Here is a 22,131-nt window from a genome sequence, read left to right as displayed (position 1 = left end):
ATAATTCAAATCACACTTTTCATTCATACATCATTTCATAAACATCATTGATATATCTCAACATAACTGAGATTACTCAACACATCCAAAAGATATTGTCAACATATTATCGGCTCGGTAATAAAATCATATATCATTTGCAAATCTATTAAATACATAAAAGTACATTTCTTAGTGAGTAGAATACTTACCTTGGTTGTTCGTACTCCCAAATTCCAACAACTCTAGATTCGACCCACGAAGTGCCGCTAAAACATAACATAATGCACCATTTAGCTCCTTAACCAATAGCCATACTAAGTAGCACTTTGAATCGCTCAAAGGCTACATCCTTAAGTTACCCATAAAATTCTAGGGTTTAAGCATCTAAAAGCCCCACATTAATCCAACCCATCAAACTAAGGATTTCTAAATACATATCCATAATTATAAAATGCTAATCTAAACACAATAATACCAACCCATGAGTATTTACTTAGGGTGAACTACATGAAACACCACTTAATTAAGATACTCAAAAATTAGGGTTTGAGAGAAAACTTACCAAAAGATCACCAAATCAAAAATCAAGGTTTGGGTAGCTTCAAGCAAGTTCCAACAACTCACACACCTAAAGAACAATGAGGATTAAATTCACATCTCAAGACTTTAACACAAAAATCTCAAGAACATGAGTTTAGTGTTTTACCTCAAAATGATCAATGAAAACATAGATTCGAGTACAAGGATCAAGTTTCTGAAGTCGAATTTGAGTTTTGATGGTTAGAACTTCGTAGATCAAGATTTTTCCATGAAAAACCTTAAGAAAGTGATAGAAGGCATGAGAGTTTGGGATATGCCGTGAAAATGAGGCTACTGCCTCTTCTATTAAAGAGGCCATTGATGCGCGTTTTATTTATTTATTATGCTGAAGGGCCATGTGGCCCTTCTTTCCTTCTTTTTTTCTTGTTAAGGCGCACCACCTCACTTCTTTTTTTTATTGTTATGTTTTTTTTTTTTTTTTTTTTTTTTCTTCTTTTCATTTTTCTGATTCTTCTTTTACTACTACATATATATATATATATATATATATATATATATATATATATATATATATATATTGTTTTCCACTTCTATGCTATTTCTCCTTTTTTTTTTTATTACTATCTTTCCTTTATTTAATTAATTCCTTATTTATTTTATTTACCTATTATTTCTTTTATACTATTTTGTATTTCTTATTTTCTTTGGACCTAAAAATGTTCTCTTACATTTTAAAGACACTAAATTAAATTAAATTAATTATTTACCTAAATTTCGTGTTTTAGTTATTACAAAATGTCTTGGACATTGCAACGGACTTAGAAGAAAAATTGTTGGAAGCACAGTTGCAGTTAGAGAGGATCACTAATGAAAAGCTTACTCATATGTTATCAGTTCAAAAGTGACAAACTGACAAGACAGGTTTCGGGTATGTTGCATCTACTTCTGATACTTCGTCCTCATCTAAAACTGTGTTTGTCAAACCCATAGTTTCAGAACCTCCACCCGCCTGTATGGACAAGAGAAAAGTTGTCATTGGTGGAGAAGTTAAAATTACTGAAGAGCCAATCAAGAAACCTCCTACCAAGAGAAGCCCTCCCATATGCCATCATTGTGGCATAAGTGGTCACATCTGACCCAGGTGTCCACAGCATCAATATCAGAAGCCAAAGGATGAGAATGAGCTGCCAAAGAAAGATACATCATGCACTCGACTTCCGAAGATGCATCAAGCTCCACGGCATCAACGACAACAATCCAGATTTGTTCCTCCTGCCAGCAGACAGAGTGGCAAGCTCGGACACAACAAATGTAGGTACTTCAAGAAGAAGCCATATGAGCCCAATAGCAACCATCTCTATGAAGGGTTGCTAAGAATGATGCAGATAGTTCTGAGACAACTGGATTTCTTGGACAAGGCCCACAATCCTCCTCCGAGGATTAAGAAGGTTTGGGTCAGAAAGGATGCGACCATTCACCCCTTGAGGGGGAGTGGACTCACCTAGTTTGTGAGGTCACACCATATCTAGTGTGATGTCCCCCATTGCCTGGGAATTAGGATGTGCTTATATGTATATACGTACCCTTCTTGACACAATGCGTTTTAAAGCCATGATGTCCATGAACCTATCAGAACTCCACAGTTAAGCGTGCTTCTATGAGAGTAGTACCAGGATGGGTGGCCTCTTCGGAAGTCTGGTTCGAGGGAGCCAAAAGTGGACAATATTGTGTTGTTGGGTGTGGGTCGTTTCAAATGTTATCAGAGCCATTGCCCAGCCTGAGATGGGGGGGAGTGTGCATAAGCCCATGAGGGTCGCTAGCGGGCACTTACTGTGATGCCAAGAATGGGATGATCCCATGAGGATCGCCAGCGGGGACGATGGGTTCCAAGAGGGGGTGATTGTGACGTCCCACATCGCCTGAGAATGGGGATGCGCTTATATGTATAAATGCACAATTTTTGACACAACGCGTTTTAAAGTCGTGATGGCCATGAACCTATCAAAACTCCGCAGTTAAGCATGTTTCTGTGAGAGTAGTACCAGGATGGGTGACCTCCTGAGAAGTCTGGTTCGGGGGAGGCAAAAGCGGACAATATTGTATCATTGGGGGTGGGTCGTTACACCTAGGATTTTGGTTCCTAATCCTAGAGCATATTAGGTTTGCTTGCATTGCATTGTTTTCTCCATGTCATATCGTTACATGTGCTTTGCATTCTAGAAACCATATTTGTTTTATCTCCATATTTTCTTTTGTTTGCCTTGAGAAAAATTTCTACAGGTATTTGATGGGGATGACAGAAAAAGCACGTCGGGCGGCTGCTTTTTTGTCTTGGTAATTTCAAACCTCTCTATAAGGAACAGGTTTATTCTTACCCTACATGCTAGGATTAGATTTTATCTCTTTTCCCCATAGCATGTTTTGTTGTTTTGGTTTTTTTTTTTTTTAAAAAAAAAAAAAAAAAAAAAACAATGAAGAAGAAGAAAAAATTGGGGGATCGAGAAGATGTAGATTTTTTTTTTCTTCTTCTTCTTCTTTTGATAGCTTTTCAGATATCGTATGTATTTTTTCCTGATATCTCAGTTCATTGTGCATTGATTAAATATGCTTATATATGATTGAGAGTTTATGCTTGATAATCTATTCCTCTCATGTGATGAAATTGTGCACTATCCAAAGCTCCCCTAAGATAATTTTTTCTCTCTCTAATTTTTAACTTCTGAAAATTCGTATGAGAGAATTTTTTTTTGCTAAGATGTCAAATTGATCAACTCGCTAATTGAACCTAGAACTTATAAATTATGGCATTCTTTCTAGATTGTAGCGCCAAGTGATAAAAGCATTTAAATTTTCAGTAAATATGGATTAATAAAAAGATCCACTGCTTATTGTGCTGTTAAATTTGTTCTTGCACTTGTCCCTATAGAAAGAGTCAGTGATCAAATCATTGGGGAAATAGACGATCATTAACGGACTAAGTTAAAGAAAAAGTACTATAACTTAGGAGGAGTGTATCAGATGAGGTTGACTAGGCCCTAGTAAAATAAGGTTTGACTTTTGACTGATCTAACATTGAATATTTCTCTCATTTAGAAAATTAAATTGTTTTAAATCTTATCAATGAACATCATATCTTATTGAGAAAGCTTTCACACACACACGCATAACATGAGTTGAGTAAGCTATTTAAAATTTCTATTTGTAAGGAAATTTATGCTCATTGATTACTTGAATCTTAATTATATGTTTGAGTATTTTTTATTTATTATTTGACTGTGTTATCAGTTTTTGATACATGTGTGTTTGAAGCTAATATTAGGGATGTTAGTTTGTAATTGGCCTCATTCTGATTGGACAAAATCACTTGTATGTAAAGATACTTTTTCACAAGGATTCCACTATTCAGAAGTACTTCATATGATTCTGCACTGTTTTTACAAGTCAAGATTTCGGTTCCCTGCCAGCCATCCAGACGATGTGTCATCCCGTCCGGACGCTCATCTGTCCACAGTTCCAGCCGTCAGGACGCCCGACAGACCAAGCATCATCCGTTCGGACGACGTGGATTTCCGTTCGGACCCTTCAATTATCGAGAAACTTCTATTCCAGCTTGCATCCATCCGGACGGCTCAACAGCCTGTCCTTACGACGTCTAATGATCAATCAGCTTCAGATTTTCTTTCCAAGTTCAAATATGGGAAGATTGATTCAACCTCCCGGACGACGTGGATTCCCGTCCGGACGCGCTCATTCATAAGGCAAGAACCACGATTCAAATACAACCGTCCGAACGTCAGTCAGCATGGTCCGGAGTGCATTCAACAGATATGGAAATTGCGTATTCAACTACAACCGTCTGGACCCTTGCCTATCATGGTCCGGACGCCCGCTCAACAGATATGGAAATTGCATGTAGAAGATCAACCGTCCGGACGACCATCCCCCTTGGTCTGGACGCGCGAAGTCTTAGTAAGGAAATTACTTGCAACGGACATGCGACTGTCTGGACGACAGTTCCTCACCATCAGGACGCGGCTCTCAAACAGGAAAGATTTTTAGCGAAAATCTTGGAATTGAGGTCGCACAGTTGTCCGTCCGGACAGCCCATGTCCACCGTCCGGACGGCGCCCAGCTTTATCAAAGCAGTCGCCCATTTGAACCCTCAGCCTATAAATAGAGGCCCCTGGGCACTGAGAACTGCAAGAATTCGGTATTGAATTCCATCAGAGCTTAGAGAGTTATTTTGTGAGGTTATTGGAGCTGATTTGTTCTCTCTCAAGCCATTGCAAGTGTGCTGTTGCTAGGCCATAACTAAAGTCTATCTTAGGGGTCGGCCCTAAGATAAAGGATTCTATTAAAGACCCCTTCAGGTAGGTGACCTAGTTGGGAGGCGTTCATGTTGAGTTACACGTTAGAGAGCAAGATACGACCACTACATCAGGGGTATGTGAGTGTTACAATCTTGTATCTAGTCTTGTCTTCTGAATAGTGGATATCCTGGGTTTGGCTGCCCCAGATAAGTTTTTCTCATCTTAAGTTTCCACTTCGTTAACAAAAATACTTGTGTTATTTATTTTCCGCATTGTTTAATTTTGTTAACACGATAAGCACACACTTGTCTTATTTTATAAGTCAATTCCATTTTTCAAGGGAAAAATTATTTTTCTGCATTTTTTTTAAATTCAACTTTTCTGTGTGGAGTGTCTAGAGGGACTTGTTCTTGAGTCCGAACGCTCAAGGCCTGCTGATTTGGCAGAGCCGTCCGAATGAGTTAGTAACCTGTCCAGAGGCGCACTTTAGGGTTATAAAACCGCCGCACATCTTTCTTCTTTCTTTCTTTTTTCTTTCTTTCTTTCTTTCTTTTTTTTTTTTTTTTTTTTTTTTTTTTTTTTGCATTTTTCTCTCGATTTTTCATGAGATTTTCTCATTCCAGGTATTGTTACTATTCTCTTTGGTTCTTTTAAAGTTTTGATGCATTTTAGAATATTGGATTATGTGTTCTAGATTATTGTTGAGATATTGTGGATGAAAATTTATTCTGTTGCCTGCTGGGGTTGGACTTGATATATTTATGATATTGAACTTGAAAAATTGAAATGACTTCTAAAAGTAAAGTGTGTGCATAAGTGTCAACAAAAATTAAAGCATAGCGGAAAGTAAATGACACAGAGATTTTTGTTGACGAAGTGGAAACTCAATTAAGAGAAAAACCACTCCGGGGCAGCCAAACCCAGGATATCCACTATTCAGAAGACAAAGCTAGATACAAGACAGTAACACTCACATATACCCGATGCAGTGGTCGTATCTTGATCTCTGACGTGTAACCCAACACAAACGCTTCCCAACCAGGTTCTCCTACCTGAAGGGGTCTTCAATGGAACTCCTTTACCTTAGGGCCAACCCCTAAGATAGACTTCACAGCTGATCAAATCACACACTTGGCAAGGCTTTAGAGGAAATATCATGTCTCTAAGCTGTAGAGAATTCACCACCGAATTTTGTGTTGAAAGCATGCCTCAAGCCTCTTATTTATAGGCTTAGGAAACCCAAAATCGACTAAAAAATGGAGTCTGAAACACGCGCGTCTGGACAGGAGCCAGGGCCGTCCGGACGGGTCAAGTTTTTCTTGTCCGAAAAGTAATTGTGGAATTTTCTGCAGGGCCGTCCAGACGGGCAAATCTTTTCGAATGCTCAAATTACAGCATTTTTTTTCTAAGCTTTCCAATGAAGCTGATTTCGTCCCAATCTGATATTTGAGTAAAAAGTTATGACCAAAATACCCGAGGGTGTCCGGACGGCTTGACCGAGTGTCTGGACAGTCAATTGCAACCGCCTCTCCAAGATAGCGTTGAAAGCTTCCATAACAAGGCCGCGTCCGGACGATGTTGCCCTAGCGTCCGGACAGTTGCACTTCGGCTGCACAAAATTACCATAATAAGGCTTGGAGCGTCCGGACCTTGAAGGCTAACGTCCAGACGGTTGAACTGGTGCACGCAATTTCCATATATGAAGCTTGATCGTCTGGACCATGAAGGCTGACGTCCGGATGGTTGAACTTGGTATGCACGTTCTTGCCTTATAGGGACATCGTCAGGACGGGATCACACATCGTCCGGACGGTAGCAGCCGTCTTCCCATAACTGTGTCTTGAGGCAGAAACCCTAATGCTTGTCAAACCCTGAATGGCGTCCGGACAATATAACCACATTGTCCGGACGGATGCGTTGGAACACTGGGATTTTCTCGAACTCTGAAGAGCGTCCGGACGATTTGCCATTACGTCTGGACGGATGCAATCTTGAACTGTTCGAAGCTTCTAGACACTGATGGGCGTCCGGACGGAAAGATCTCGTCGTCCGGACAGATGTTGCTGACTGATGAGCGTCCAGACGGAATACCACGTCGTCCGGACGACTGACAGGGAACCAAAATAAATCCTTGAAAACTTCACAGAATCTTTTTGAAGAACATAGCTGAAGAGTAGACTCTGGATAAAGCAGCATCCCTGTGAAAGCAGCAACATTACATAGAAGTGATTTTGTCCAACAGAATGCAGCCAACACAAAAACTAACAGAACTGTTGAGTTTTCATATGTAAATTTTTTGGGCATCCAATTTTAAGCCATCATAATGCCAATTTTTTTTTTAAAAAAACTAATGGGATTTATTTTCATTTTGGGGTGTTATTTTTTGCAACTATTTGTTTAAATATTTTCAAGATAATTTCAGCTAGTAGCTCCCAACGCAAAGTCTGCCAGAGGACTGAGGCAGGTCTTGAGGTTACCAGAGCAAGGGTGGAAAACAGGTAGGTGATTATTGCGAGAAACATCTTCAGAGCCGACGTTATGATTGCCCCATTCAACTTCATCGATCAGTTGACCTGGGAGAACCACTTGAACTATCTTTACAGCTGCTCCGGCATCGTATATCCCAAACTGGTCCGGGATTTTTATGGACTCATGGAGATAGTCAAGGATGAGTAGAGCGGTCTCATGTTGTAGACCATCGTTAGAGGTGCGACCTTCAGGATCGATGCTACTCTCATCGATCCTTCGTTAGGACTGATCTAGTGCCACTTAAGTGAGTCCTATTTCTAGATGCTATAGATCCCCCTTCCATGGAAGAACTGCTCAAGTTCTTTGATCCTCACCATCGAGCTCAGGACAGAGTCCCTCAGTCAATCAGGATTGGCTTATTCTCCTCTCCGAATCATCTTCTCGCAAAGATTGTGCTATACAATCTATGGCCTATAGCTCGACAGAGTGACCTAGTCCTCAAAATAGCGAGATTCATGTATGCCTTGAACTGGCAGATACCATTCTGCCTCTGTAAACACATCGTGCTTACCATGCTCAAGATGCAAGACGAGCATCAGACAGGTCTTCCGTTTGCATCCTTAGTCACGAAGATTTGCATGCATTTTGTACCTGACATTAGACATGGAGCCAAATGAGAGAACCAAGGATACCCTTGGAAAGCATAAGGTGATGAAGTCAAATGCACAGGTACACTTTGAGGATCAATGGGAAGTAGAGTCTCCTGCAATTCAAGTTGATCCTGCTGCAGCATCCTCCTCCTAGACTGCTCCACCTCTTCCAGCCTCTGATGTTGTATTATCCTGCATTCTAAACACTGTGCTATCCATTCAGCGGGAGATCAACACTATCAATGTCTGAGTTGAGCAGAACCAGATTGACATCAGACGATGCCTTAGACACTTTGAGCCAGAGGATGATGATGATGATGATGATGGGCAGGTTTGAGTGCGATGATCACTTATTTTTTATTTTTCAGATGTTTTGTTTAAAACTTCTTTGTTGTTGGGCTACTGTTGAGACACTTTACCTTTATTCCTATTTTTGTTGAATATTAGTACTTATATTACTGTGGTTTTGAATACTCTATTTACCCTTTGTCCTTTTGAGACAAAAAGGGGGAGTATTTTTATTTTTGGACCGCAATTGTATTTTTAACCTGTCAAGTGAATTTTGTCTCAGAATGGCCAAATGGGGAGTTTGTTAGTTTATTGGCTGCATTCTGTTAACAAAATCACTATATTGTAAGTGTGCTGCTATAACAGGAATGTCGTAATTATTCAGAGTCTTTAGAATATTCAGAGATTATTTCTCCACCATGGAAAGGCTTAATATGACAAGTTTCAATGTCACCAGCTTCAGAAAGGCAATTTGCAGGTTGTCTAGAAGATTCTGCGTGTGGTACAGCTCAGTAAAGACGACTCCCTTGTTACCATCCGGATTGCCTAGAGGAAGCGTCAGGACGCCCACCAGTGTTTGAAGAAGTATCCAAACACCTCAGCAGACACCAACCACAAGGAACACATGTTCGTACAGATGTCCAGACAGCCCAGTAGACACCTGGACTGAAGAGCCCCTATTCGTACAAGTGTTCAAACAGCAAACTAAAGGCTGCAAATAGTGAAGATAGCATGTAACAGTCCGGACGCCCACTGTCTTGGTCCAGACGCTGCCCAAAGAACTCCAAATCAGTATTGTATTAGGTTTTCTAAAGCCTATATATAGAGGTCTCTACATATGTATTCTTTAGATAATTCGGTACTGAATTCCATTGTGCTAAGAGAAAGTGTTTAGGCAGAAATTATGAGATCAGCTAACTATCTTAGAGTTTTATTTGTGTGATTTGATCAACCTATTAAAGTCTAGTTTAGGGAGAAGCCCTAAGCTAAAGGAATCCATTGAAGACCCCTTCAGACAAGAGGTTTGGCTGAGAAGCGTTCATGTATAGGTACGTGTTAGAGTTAGAGGTACGACTACTGCATCAGGTTATGTGAATACTAATGCCTTGTAACTAGCTTTGTCTTCTGAATAGTGGATTTCCTGGGTTTGGCTGCCCCGGAGTGGTTTCTCTTGATAAGAGTTTCCACTTCGTCAACAAAATATTTGTCTCTTTTAAATTCCGGATTTAATATTTTGTCGCACAGTTGATCACACACACACATTAATTAGGAGTCACTTTTTATTTTTCAAGCATATCGAGGTTAATGATTTCGTTGAGATTACCCTACTGACTTATAGGATTGTTATAGGTCTACTTGGATGTTGTTGTTTTATTTAATTTAAGATATTGGTGATGGATTAAATAATCTTGAACATAATTTTCAGAGCATGAATGTGTTATTGATGGTGTTATTTATTTAAAAACATTTTTTTCTAACTTTCTAAGAAGCAAAATGGTCTCTTCTCTATATTTTTTTGCAAAGGAAAAAATTGGTTCTTTATAAAGTAACTATATGGTCCAAATAGAACCTCCTCTCTCTTTTCTCCTTGTAAAATAATTGTTTTGCCATATGATTGTATCTGGTTAGTTAAACAAATCTTACTTTTTAGGGCCTTAGCTAAGCATTGATCTTAACTACCTATCTACTAAACCAGCTATGGTAGGCATAAGCCTAGGCACCTATCTTTCCTTGCATAATTAAGTTTCTTTGTTAATGCGAACACATTTTTATGTGGAAATTAAAACTATGGTTTCTGATTTGAAAACTAGTTTAATTTCTGAAGAACATGAGTATGTTCCTCAATAATTGGTACTATAAAAGATAAAGATAATGCTGATTGTGATCAACCTCTAGATAAAGCTAAGAACATATGATGATCAACCTCCAGATCATTCTGTTCCAGGTTGCTTTTGTATACCAGAAATGTGTTGTAATAAACTATTGTAGTCTATCATGTTGTAAACTCTACAACTGTTTATAAAATGATGTGAAATAGCTGACACAAAATACAGAGTGAGCCAGGAACTCCCAAAAACACAGAAGACTGTATTTGACTTAATAATATTCAACATATATACTTTATTCATCAACAAATGTCTTTAAATAATACAACTGATATGAAGAAGTGAAAAGCAAATTGATATCTGAAAATAACTGGATAACATCCTAAACAGATCACTATATCTACTACGTACTCTTGAGAGTCTTACTCTAATACTAGCTACCACTATACTCTTCTCGTATAGATAAGAGTCTTATTATCTTACTGCTACTACCTTATCTAGATACTATCCCTTGATAATAGGAATACATCATTATTAGACTTGAAGATTACTAGAGAAGTCTCCTTATGGGAGTCTAAGACTCCTTGGGTCAGGAACGTATCATTCCTCCCCTTTACCTTTTCCTTGTCTTCAAGGAAATTTCTTGCGGATCCCATCATCATCCTCCTCCTTTTTCATTACCACATCTCAACACTTTTATTTTCCTTTTTCTAAGCCACATAAAATCTCGTCATTGTTTTAACTCACTTGCACTACAATAAAGAATAAACCTAGGGACTGAACAGTGCAGATCTACATCTGAGGATGTACTTTTGTTTTATCCGTTTGTAACATGGGCTAAAGAGATGGCGACATGGGCTTATGGTGCTGTTTTTTGACCTGTTGGCAGTGCAAACAAAGGAGATTGTTGCAATGTGGACCCTTACAGTGTTGCCAGCGTTGCTGGCTCCAGTGATGTCTAGATCTGCAGTTGGGATGGGCGGATTTGTGGCTGATCGACAATGGTTTTGTGCAATGTTGGCGTGGATGGATTTTTGTTGCTTCAATAGTTCTTTTCATCGTCTTTATTTTGACAGTAGCAGCTATTGGGGTAGGTATTATGGGCAATGATTGGCTTGCGGGAGAGGGGCATGGTGGTGGGACACTAGGTTGGGTTTTTAGGGCAACTTGACGGCACACATCGCTCATATGCTCCACGATAGTGCGTACCTCGTGCAGAAGCTCAAGAATCCTATCATCACGTTGTTGTGCAGTCGTGGATCGGTGATTACTATAGAAAATAATCAACTTGGGTCTAATACCTATTGATGTGAATCAACAAACACAAAACACAGGAAAAGATAGATTGGTTGTTTCGAGTGAGTCTAGAACTCCCAAAAACACAGAAAATTGTATTTGACTTAATAATATTCAACATACTTTATTCATCAGGAACTCTCAAAAATACAGAAGACTGTATTTGACTTAATAATATTCAACATACTTTATTCATCAGCAAAAGTCTTTAAATAATACAACTAATATGAAGAAGTGAAAATCAAATAGATGTCTGAAAACAACTAGATAACATTCTAAACAAATCACTATATCTACTACATACTCTTAAGAATCTTACTCTAATACTACCATTATACTCTTCTCATATAGATAAGAATCTTATTCTAATCCTACTGGCTACTACCTTATCTAGATAGCATCCCTTGATAATAGGAATACATCATTATTAGACTTGAAGTCTTCTAGAGAAGTCTCCTTATGGGAGTCCAAGACCCTTTGGGTCAAGAACGTATCATAAAACTACACCTCCTCACACGATACAAATGAGGAAGTTCATATTTTATTTTCAAACTCCTTTATTGCTCATACAGGTAACAATTGTGATTCTTCCTAGCCAAACTGAACATGGGGATTCCTCTATTACTAGTATATAATATATATACTAGCCACAATAAGGAGTTGCAATTGCTGTAAAGGGAAATTTTTTATGAATGGATAGACCAGTAGATTCAGTCATGTCCAAATCCTCTCCTCTTGCTCCACCCAGCAATGTCCAATCAAAGTCGTTCAGCAGATTTGCTAGAATAAGCTCGATAGTGGTCACGGCAAAGGAGATTCCGGGGCAACCCCTCCTTCCAGCGCCAAATGGAATAAATTGGAAGTCAAGTCCTCTAAAATCTATACTAGATGTCAAGAACCTTTTTGGCTTAAACTCCTCTGGTTCTTCACACGACGTAGGGTCTCTTCCAATTGCCCATGCATTGATAATAACTTTTGTTCCAACAAAAATGTAATAGCCTTGTATTTTGACATTTTGAGTTGATTCTCGGGGAACTAACAGTGGAAGAGGAGGATGGAAGTGAAATACCACTTTGATCACTGCCTTAAAGTAATGCATATTATTCAAATCATCCTTTGTTATGTCCTTTTTGTTGCCCCTAATCCTCTCACCTCATTCTGCACCTTCTTCATAGCCTTGGGGTGCCTTAGGAGCTCTGTCATTGCCCACTATAAGATTGTGTATGTAGTGTCGGTACCGGCAGCAAATACATCCTACAAAAAAAAAAAAAAAAAAAAAAAAAAAAAAAAAAAAAAAAGGCAAATATCAAAGAAAAAAGTCAATATGTATGAGATAAGAGCATGAAATACCTTATAGCTCATAAAGTCAAACAAACCCTTCTGAAATCAAGACTATCCAATATTACATTTATCTCCCTTCCATAACCATTTGAAGTGATACAAGGTCATCTAGCATCTCCCTTTTTACCCTAGGTCTACTCTTTTTAAGAAGGGTGCTACTTCAGCCTGATAAAAAGGAAGTATGATTGCGGTATAGTATATAGCATTAATTACTTGTTAGGAATTACATGTTTTAGTATTGATGTGGTCTTTTGTTTACCAAAATATATCAATAATAAAATTAATCACTCGCAATAGAACGAATCCTTGTAGGATAAGGCTATAAAGAGAGTGTCAAACCTCAAGGACTGCAGGGGTATTATTATCAAGCTTATCGAGATTAAATATAACTTAATTAAAAATATGTTTGATTTGGTTTTTGTTTTCTAAAAATAAATGTATAAAAGTACAAGACATAAATTTAAAGATAGTATGGATGAGATAAAGAATAGGGATTGATTTCACCACTCACCGCATAACAATGGTCAATCATAAATTAACAAGGAAAATTCATACTATGCATGATATAGGACTCGTCTCACTCGAGTAGTCAAGAAATTACTTCTAAAGAATAAGTATAATCCATCTTCGGTTGGCACGGACCGTCCACCTAACCACTAAGATGCGGTACGACCCGTCTTCCCTAGGCATGGACTAGCTACGTCTTTAATAGGATATACACACAATCAATGGAATAGTATAACCCATCTTCGGTTGGCATGGACTGTCTACCTAAATTACACTAAACTAGGGTGTAGTACAATCCGTCTTCCCTAGGCATGTTCTATCTAATCCTCTTGATCATATGTCAATTAAAACCGTTGTATAACAATCATCCACATAATCACAGAAAATATGAAGGATTGAGTTCAATCAATATAAAAGACTTTCTAAGACAAGATAAGAAATTCATAATGATTGAATATAAACATTAAAATCAATTCTCACAGTTATACAACTATTATGCATAGAGAAAATCCCAAATTAAAATACAATTAAACCATCGTTACTTGGAAAGGGCTACATCAACACCCTATTAGGAATTTAGCTGCTCATCGTGGTGCTGAGATGGCCTCCTGCCATGTTCTTCTCCTCTTCAACTTGTCAAGCCTCCAAGAAGAATTTTGTCTAAAGCTAAGCACAAGCACAAGCACCAGTACACCTTCTCTTGAAGCTTAAGGGTCTATTTATAGGGAGCACACAAGTCCTAGAAGCCCTTAGAATTCCAGAAAAATCGTCTCTTGAGTCTTCTTATCCAAGTAGGAGATTGAAACTTCAATCCAAGTAGGAAAAGGATTCCAAATTCGCCAAGAATTACGGTCTTTTATTGCGAGGTAATTTTAGCATAGTAAACATTCGAATTAGAGAAAACCTATTTCTGACATATTTATTAGCTTTCCAATGCCACCAATTTTATTGCAATCCGATATCTGACGCAAAAGTTATGATCCAAACACTGAGACATATGCAGAATCCAAATTTGAATCCAATCCGATTTTGACTCGTAGTGGAGAAATTCCGATTTAATCCTTCACTTGATTTGATTAAACTTAACCACATCATATAGGTATTCTATTATGATTGGTTAAGCTTAAACATATCTTCTAGGTCTTTTCAAAGTGTGTTTTAAGCCCAAAATTAATGGAATTAATTGCATCTTTATTTAAAACCTGAAAACATTAAAACAACACAAAATCAAACAATTAACAATGCTAAGGAATTAACATATGCAAGTTAAGGGGCTTCAATGTGCAACATTTAGCTCTTATCAAGTATTTCAACACGTCACATGGGGTTAATCCAGCATTAATATCGCACTAGTCATAGACCATAAATATGTTTCAAAACACCTAATAGTTCATATTATGTTTCAAAGATCTAATTGTGTATTTGTTGTCACATGGTGAATATTTTGCCAAATCATTCGAATTTTTAAACGATGTAACACTATATACACCCATTAGATGCAACAAAATAAATTTGAGAGAGTGAAATGGTTCCTCTCTATTTCAAGTCTTGAAAAAGAAAGAGTTGGATTTTTAGTATTGAAAATTTTAGTCTAAAACATTTTTTGTTGTAAGCATGTGGTTTAGGATTGACTTGGGATTGAGATGAGGTTGAAGACAAGTAAAAACATTCATGTGTGGAACACCTTGCCGAAGTCTCAAATCGAAGATCGATCGACTGCGGTGATGTAGCATGTCCCATACTAAAACTCAAGAGGGTTAGTCAACCAAGGTTGGGGAGGTTGCGATTTCACTTGAAAATCGATCGAGCTTAAGCCTCGATCGATTGAACCCGGCCTCCAAGTGTTTTATCTTCCATCAACTTTGACCTAAAACCTTAATATTTCTCCTCTCTATATAAGCCTTATAATCCACAACTTTCAAACACTTAGAGAGACATTATTCCTTTGTTGAGAGAGAAGTATATCATATTTCTTGAGCCTAAACGTATAATAAAATTCTCCTGGTTTCATATTTGCCAAATAAAACCATAGAAAAGCTTATAGCTACCAAAGTTTTGGGTTGAAATGGACAAGGTTCGTTTGTGAAGGTGATTCTTATAAAAGAAGGTCATGTGTTTTGGAGCCACTGGGCGGGAGGTTAACATGTCATTTGCTGGAATTACAAGATTGGGTCTTCAGAGTTACAAAGGTTTTGTTAGTAGAATAATCGCTAACATAAGTTTTCTGTAGATGATGCCTTTTGGGGTTGGTTGGGCCCAGGAGTAGTTTTCATATTTGTGGTGATTCGTTTTATATATGCTTGGTTTGATTTCGGTACCGATAACAATGGTGTTTGACTTTATATTTGATAACTTTTTTAATCATTACTGTGTTTGGTAAACTAGATTAATAACAACTTGAGATCAACATCGTATTTTTCAGAGAGGATCCTAGTGATGTTACTGCCCACTTACCTAGAAATGTGTTGGGTTTGTTTGACAAAAATGTTATGATATGTTTTTTACTTTTTTATTATTAAGTGACATAAAGATGAAAATAATTTTGAGTATTTTGTGTTTTGAGTTATTTAATAATTTTGCTTTATTGCTAAAAAAAATAAAAAAAAATAAAAACCCTAAAAAGCGTTGCCAAATAAGCTTTAGTAATATCGTAATGTCACTCTTTTTTCTAATTGATTTACTTGATACAAACTTCCAAACCAATGCATATATATATACTCCACGTTCCTCTATTATCCACGAAAGAAAATCTTTTCAGGAAATGGATAGTACGTACAAGATCCCCTTGCCCTATTTGTGGTTTGGAGGCAAAAGATGTTAATATTGGGCATATTTTGTGGAGTTGTCCGTCATCATCTAATGTATGGGCTGTATGCAATAGAAAGATCCAAAAATGGTCCAGTAATGAAGAAGTTTTTCTCTTTCTTTAGAGGAAATTAATGGAACAAATAGACGAGGAAAAATTTATATTGGTGGCAACAACGGCTAGAAGGATTTGGCCCCGGAGGAATACAATAGTCTATAGAGGTGATTTAATTTTATCCATCCTTTACAAAAACTAAGAAGTGACAAAAGAATCAATGGAGGTGTTCCATGCATAAAGCTTCACATGAAGGAAAACCAAACAAGGGAAGAACCGAAATGGAAAGGTTGGGTGTCAAAAAAAAATCGGGATGGCAGATGCATCGCTAGACAAAATTAAGAAATAGATGGGTGTAAGAGTCATTGCAAATTTTGAACGAAATGAGAAGGTGTCTATGTGCAGCACAAAGTTGGGTCTAATTTACCCAACTGTAGCTAAGGTGTGGGCAACATAGAAGTGATATATAGAAGGCTATAGAATTCTTTAGAAACTTGGGCATCAACGCGTTATATATGATTGAAGGAGATGCATGCATTGGAGATAGTACATTGTCTGTGGAGGAAAGGAAGCTATTGGAGTAGGTACAGGCAAATGATAGATGATAAAAAACTATGATGAGCAACTTCCAGTCATGTTATGCGGGGTGCAAGCAAAAATGGAGGCTAATGAGCTGCTCATGCTTAGTGAGAGCGGTAAGTCACAATCCTTGGAGTAAGTGTGAATGAAAGAATATTATGTATGTATTTGAAACATACTTTTTAATTAAAGCTGTATTTCCTTGATATTTAATTAAAGTTTTATGATTTTCACATATTTAAAGAAAAATAAAAAAAATAAAGAGAGAGAGAGAGAGAGAGAGAGAGAGAGAGAGTTTGCTTACCAGGATTAGAGCCTTGATGCTTACTTTTTCAATAGGGAAACCAATCACGTTTTCCTTTTCAATTTGAAGCAAAACGTCCACAAAATCCTTTTGGTGTTCATTTTCTAAACTCCCATTGCCATTGCTCCCTCTCCTCTAACAATTTTTGTGTTCTTCAATTACTCCTTCTAGAAAATCATCAAACTGTTTAGCCACTTTCTCCGCTCTAGCATTCAATCCATTGACACGGCTCACCCAAGCTAGCCATGGAATATAATCCCCCACACTTACACAACCCAACAACTCCGCGAAGTCGCCCAAAAACTCCTTAAACCTCCTTCCACCTTCCCCTAAACTATACTTCCTCCCCAAAGCCACCCTACACACTACATCATTAGTAAGGTTTGCAAACACTTCACTTAAATTCACATAAGTTGAAAAGCAAGAGTGTTTGATTTTCTCAATCACTAGAAAAGTTTCCTCCTCTCTCACTGCCCGAAAGGTTTGAACCCTTTTGTTACTCAAAAGATGTAGCACTGATAGGATTTTCATCTGCCTCTAGTTACTCGCCATAGGGGGCCGCCGCAACATCTTTGTAATTGTATAGTAGTTTCTCGAACATGCTTGATTTGGGCTGGTTTGCAAAGATAAGGTCATGGGTCTTCATGATCTCACGGGCAGCGTCAGTAGACGAGGCAACAAGGATTGGTACGCTGCCAAAGTGAAGCAACATGAGGGGGCCATGGCGTTGAGCTAAGGGTCTGAGTGAATGGTGAGGCTGCGAGTCGAGTTGGTGGAGGTTTCCAACGATTGGGAGCTTTAGTGGTGAAGGTGGTGAGTTCTTTTTGGTGGACGAGCACCACCATTTGAATAGGAATATTAAGGTGAAGGCCAAGATGGATAAAACAAAAGGATGCAGCAAGCTTTGCAGGAAGTTCGACATTTTCTTATCGATCGATTGTATATATATGGGGTTCTGTTAAATGTAAAGTTTTTGCAAAGTAAAGAACAGAGAAAGCAAAGAATGGAGGAAAGCTATAGCTTCTGTATATTGAAAATATATGGAATAATGAATACAAGAGCAAGTTTCTGGATATATACATCTTCCTTTAATTATTGCTAGCACTCCCCCTCAAGATGAAGGGAAGAGATTAACAACATTCATCTTGGAAATCAGATGAAAGAAAGGACCATGACCCAAAGTTTTAGTGAATAAATCAGCCAATTGATGTTGAGTCTTGACATGCAAGGTCCGAATTAAACCAGCTTGAATCTTCTCGCGAAAGAGGTGACAATCAACTTCAATGTGCTTTGTACGTTCATGATACACGGGGTTAGTGGTTATGTGGAGAGCAGCCTGACTATCACAAAACAATAAAGCAGATTGAGGATGAGAAATATGCAGATCCTTAAGCAAACTGAACAACCAAATTATCTCACAAGTAGTAGTTGCCATAGAACGATACTCAGCTTCAGCTGAAGATCGAGAAACGGTGACTTGTTTCTTTGATTTCCAGGAGATCAAAGAGTCACCCAAGAACACACAAAAACCAGTAACAAACTTACGGGTATCGGGACAACCAACCCAATCTGAGTCGCAAAAAGCCTTAAGATGTAAAAGGAATCAACAGGATAAAATAAGCCTTGAGCAAGAACTGATTTTAAGTATCTGAGAACCTGAATAGCAACATGCATGTGAGGCTGCCGAGGAGCATCCATGAACTGGCTAAGAATCTAAACAAAAAATGAAATGTCAAGTCTGGTAATGGTAAGATATAGTAAGTGGCCTACAAGTCTTCTATAAGAAGTAGGATTTGGCAGTAACTCCCCAGAGGTGCGGCTGAGTTTGAGGTTGGACTCCATGGGAAAAGAAGCCGGTTTTGATGCCAATAGACTAGCATCCTCTAGAATTTCTAAAGTGTATTTCCTTTGGCAAACATAAATCCCTTTGGAACTGCGAGCAACTTCAAGGCCAAGGAAAAATCGTAATGGACCAAGGTCTTTAGGCTTGAATTGTGTGTTGAGAAATGCAATGAGATGAGAAACTTCCGAATTATCATTACTAGCAATAATGATATCATCTACATATACTAAAAGAGCAACAAAAGTTTCACCTTTAACTCGAGTAAAGAAAGAGTAATCACCCTTGGATTGATGAAATCCATGCTGCAGCAAAGTGGTTGAAAACTTGGCAAACCATTGCCTAGAAGCTTGTTTGAGACCATATAAGGACTTGGTAAGTTTGCACATTCGATGCTCCCCCTTGCTAGCAAAACTGGGTGGTAAACTCATGTAGACTTCTTCATCAAGTTCTCCATGAAGGAAAGTATTGTTCACATGATAATGTTCGAGACATTATTTAATAATTAAAGTATAGAATTTGAGTAAATGATTTATTAAACTTAATTAGGTGTATTTAAAATGCAAGAGAGTATTTTTAAAGACCAAAGTTTATAAAATGGGTTTATTAGGATTAAATAAAAATAAGTCTATTTAGTGTGGTAAAAATAAAACAAAGTGTTTTATTTTTATCCTATGGACCTGTAAATAGTAGTCATAAAAAGAAAATATAAGTGATATTTTTAGGTCCAAAGGAAATAAAAAAAAAATAGAAAGTAAAATAAAATAAAAATGAAATAAGAAAAAGAAAAGAAAAAGAAAATAATATAGGGGGATGGGGCGCAAACCTGCACCCCACATTCACACAAAATGGCCATTTGGCCATTTAATACATGATGGCCAAATGGCCATTAAAGAATGTTAGTATTATTGGCCTCATTCTGTTTGGACAAAATCACTTGTGTGTATAGATGTTGTTTTATCAGGGATTCCACTATTCAGAGTGATGTTATAAGATTATGCACTACTTTCAAGACAGAAGTTTTCGGTTCTCTGCCAGCCGTCCGGACTATCGTGCCATCCCGTCCGGACGCCCATCTGACCACTGTTCCATCCGTCCGGACAACGTGCCATACCGTCCGGATGCCAGTCAGACCAAGCATCATCCGTCCGGACGACGTGCATTTTCCGTCCGGACCTCTACTGTATCGAGAAGGTACTGTTCTAGCCTGTATCCGTCCGGACGTCTCAGCAGCCCGTCCGGACACCTCTCAGTGATCGATCAGCTTCAGATTCTTTCCAAGTTCAAAATAAGGGAAGATTGATATACCCGTCCGGACGTTGTGGTTTCCCGTCCGGACGCGCTCATTTATAAGGTAAGAATTGCTATTCAAATATCACCGTCCGGACGTCAGTCAGCCTTGGTCCGGACGCGCGTGCAACTAATATGGAAATTGCCGATTTGACTTCAACCATCCAAATGAATGCCTATCATGGTCCGGACTCACGCATAGCAGATATGAAAATTGCGTGTTGAAGTTCAGCTGTCCAAACGCTCATCCCCCATGGTCCGGACGCGCGAAACCTTATAAGAAAATTACTTGAAGTGGACGTGCGACCGTCCAAACGACAGTGGCTCACCGTCCGGACGCGGCTCTTAAACAGGAAAGATTTTCAGCGAAATTCTCGGAAAATCTTGTCGCATTGTTGTCCGTCCGAAAGGCGTCCGTACATATTTCAGCAATCGCCCATCTGCACCTCAGCCTATAAATAGAGGCCCCTGGGCATTGAGAACTGCAAGAATTCGGTATTGAAATCCACAAGTGCTTAAAGACATTATTTTTCCTCTGAAGCCATTGCAAATGTGTTGTTGCTGCACTACATCTGAAGTCTATCTTAGGGGTCGGCCCTAAGATAAAGGATTCCATTGAAGACCCCTTCAGGTAGAAGACCTGGTTGGGAAGTGTTTGTGTTGGATTACACGTTAGAGAGCAAGGTACGACCACTGCATCGGGTATTTGTGAGTGCTACTATCTTATATCTAGCTTTGTCTTCTGAATAGTGGATATCCTGGGTTTGGCTACCCCGAAGTGGTTTTTCTCTTAATTGAGTTTCCACTTCGTCAACAAAAATCTCTATGTCATTTAATTTCCGCATTATTATTTTTGTTGACACTTTGTGCACACACTTGCTGTTTATTTTAGAAGTCGATTTTAATTTTCAAAGAAAAAAAAAAAAAAAAGAAACAAAGGCGCTCTACGCCTTATATTACAGATATCAGACCCAAGAAAAAGAAACAAAAATAGGGGAGGGTTTTTCCTTAAGATTTTTCATGCAAAAACCTTGATCTACAAAAATCCAACTATCCAAGCTCAAATCTGATTGCTGAAACGTGATTTACGATGCTCGATCTACGTTTCTACCGATCGTTTTGAGGTAAAACACTAAACTCATGATTTCGTGATTTTGGGTTAAAATATTGAAATGTGAGTTTAATTTAGTGTTTTCTTTAGGTAATGAGTTACTTAGAATGTACTTGAAGCTACCCAAACCATGAGCTTTGGTTTGGTGAAATTTTGGTAAGTTTTCTTCAAACCATAACTTTTGGGTACTTAATTTTAGTTGTATTTTTATGTGATTAACCCTTAATAAATGCTGTTGGGTTAATAATGTTGTGATTGGGGTAATGTTTTGTAATTTTGGGTTTAAGTTTGGAACCCTAATTTGATGGGTTAAATTAATTTGGGATTTTTAAGTATTTTAAAACCTAGATTGTTAATTTGTGGATTAATTGTGGTTATAGTGATAATTAATCCCAAATTAGTTATGAGTTTTGTAAAAAAAAAAAAAGCATTTATGGGTTATGTTCTAATGTTGGTAAAGATAAATAATTATGGGTATTTAGTTTAAATAGTATTTGCGAAGTTAACCCTAAGATTTTCTTATGGGTTAATGTTATTTTAAATGTATTAATGATTTAAGTTAATAAGTTGGTAATTATTATAAAGAGATTAGTGAATACAATTTTAGGGCTAATATTATTATAAAAGTGTTAGTGAAAATAATTTATGGGTTAGTGAAATTTATTGCGGGTTAGTAATTAATGTTATGAGTAAATAGTTAGATAATGATTTTAATATCTAACCCTTGGTAAATATTTTGAGTTAGTATTGTTTGAGTTTTAGTTAGTATCTAAGATTTATGGGTAGACATTTGGAACCCTTAAAAATATTATGGATTTTCTAACGGTTTAGCCTTGAGCGATTCAAGTGCTAATTAGGGTGTTAATTATTTAAAGTGCTAAATAGTGCAATGTTATTCCACAGTGATATATTGCAAGGTGGTGTCTAGGAGACCTAGT

The 22,131-nt window shown here is 37.8% G+C and overlaps 1 pseudogene; it reads right to left on the bottom strand.

Moving 5' to 3' along the window:
- Positions 1-12,004: 12,004 nt before the first annotated feature.
- On the bottom strand, positions 12,005-17,874 carry LOC133876061 (cytochrome P450 736A117-like; annotated as a pseudogene).
- Positions 17,875-22,131: the final 4,257 nt, after the last annotated feature.

Source organism: Alnus glutinosa, chromosome 8, assembly GCF_958979055.1.
Source record: "Alnus glutinosa chromosome 8, dhAlnGlut1.1, whole genome shotgun sequence".
Lineage (NCBI taxonomy): Eukaryota > Viridiplantae > Streptophyta > Magnoliopsida > Fagales > Betulaceae > Alnus > Alnus glutinosa.
This window is presented reverse-complemented; position numbering and strand designations above follow the sequence as displayed.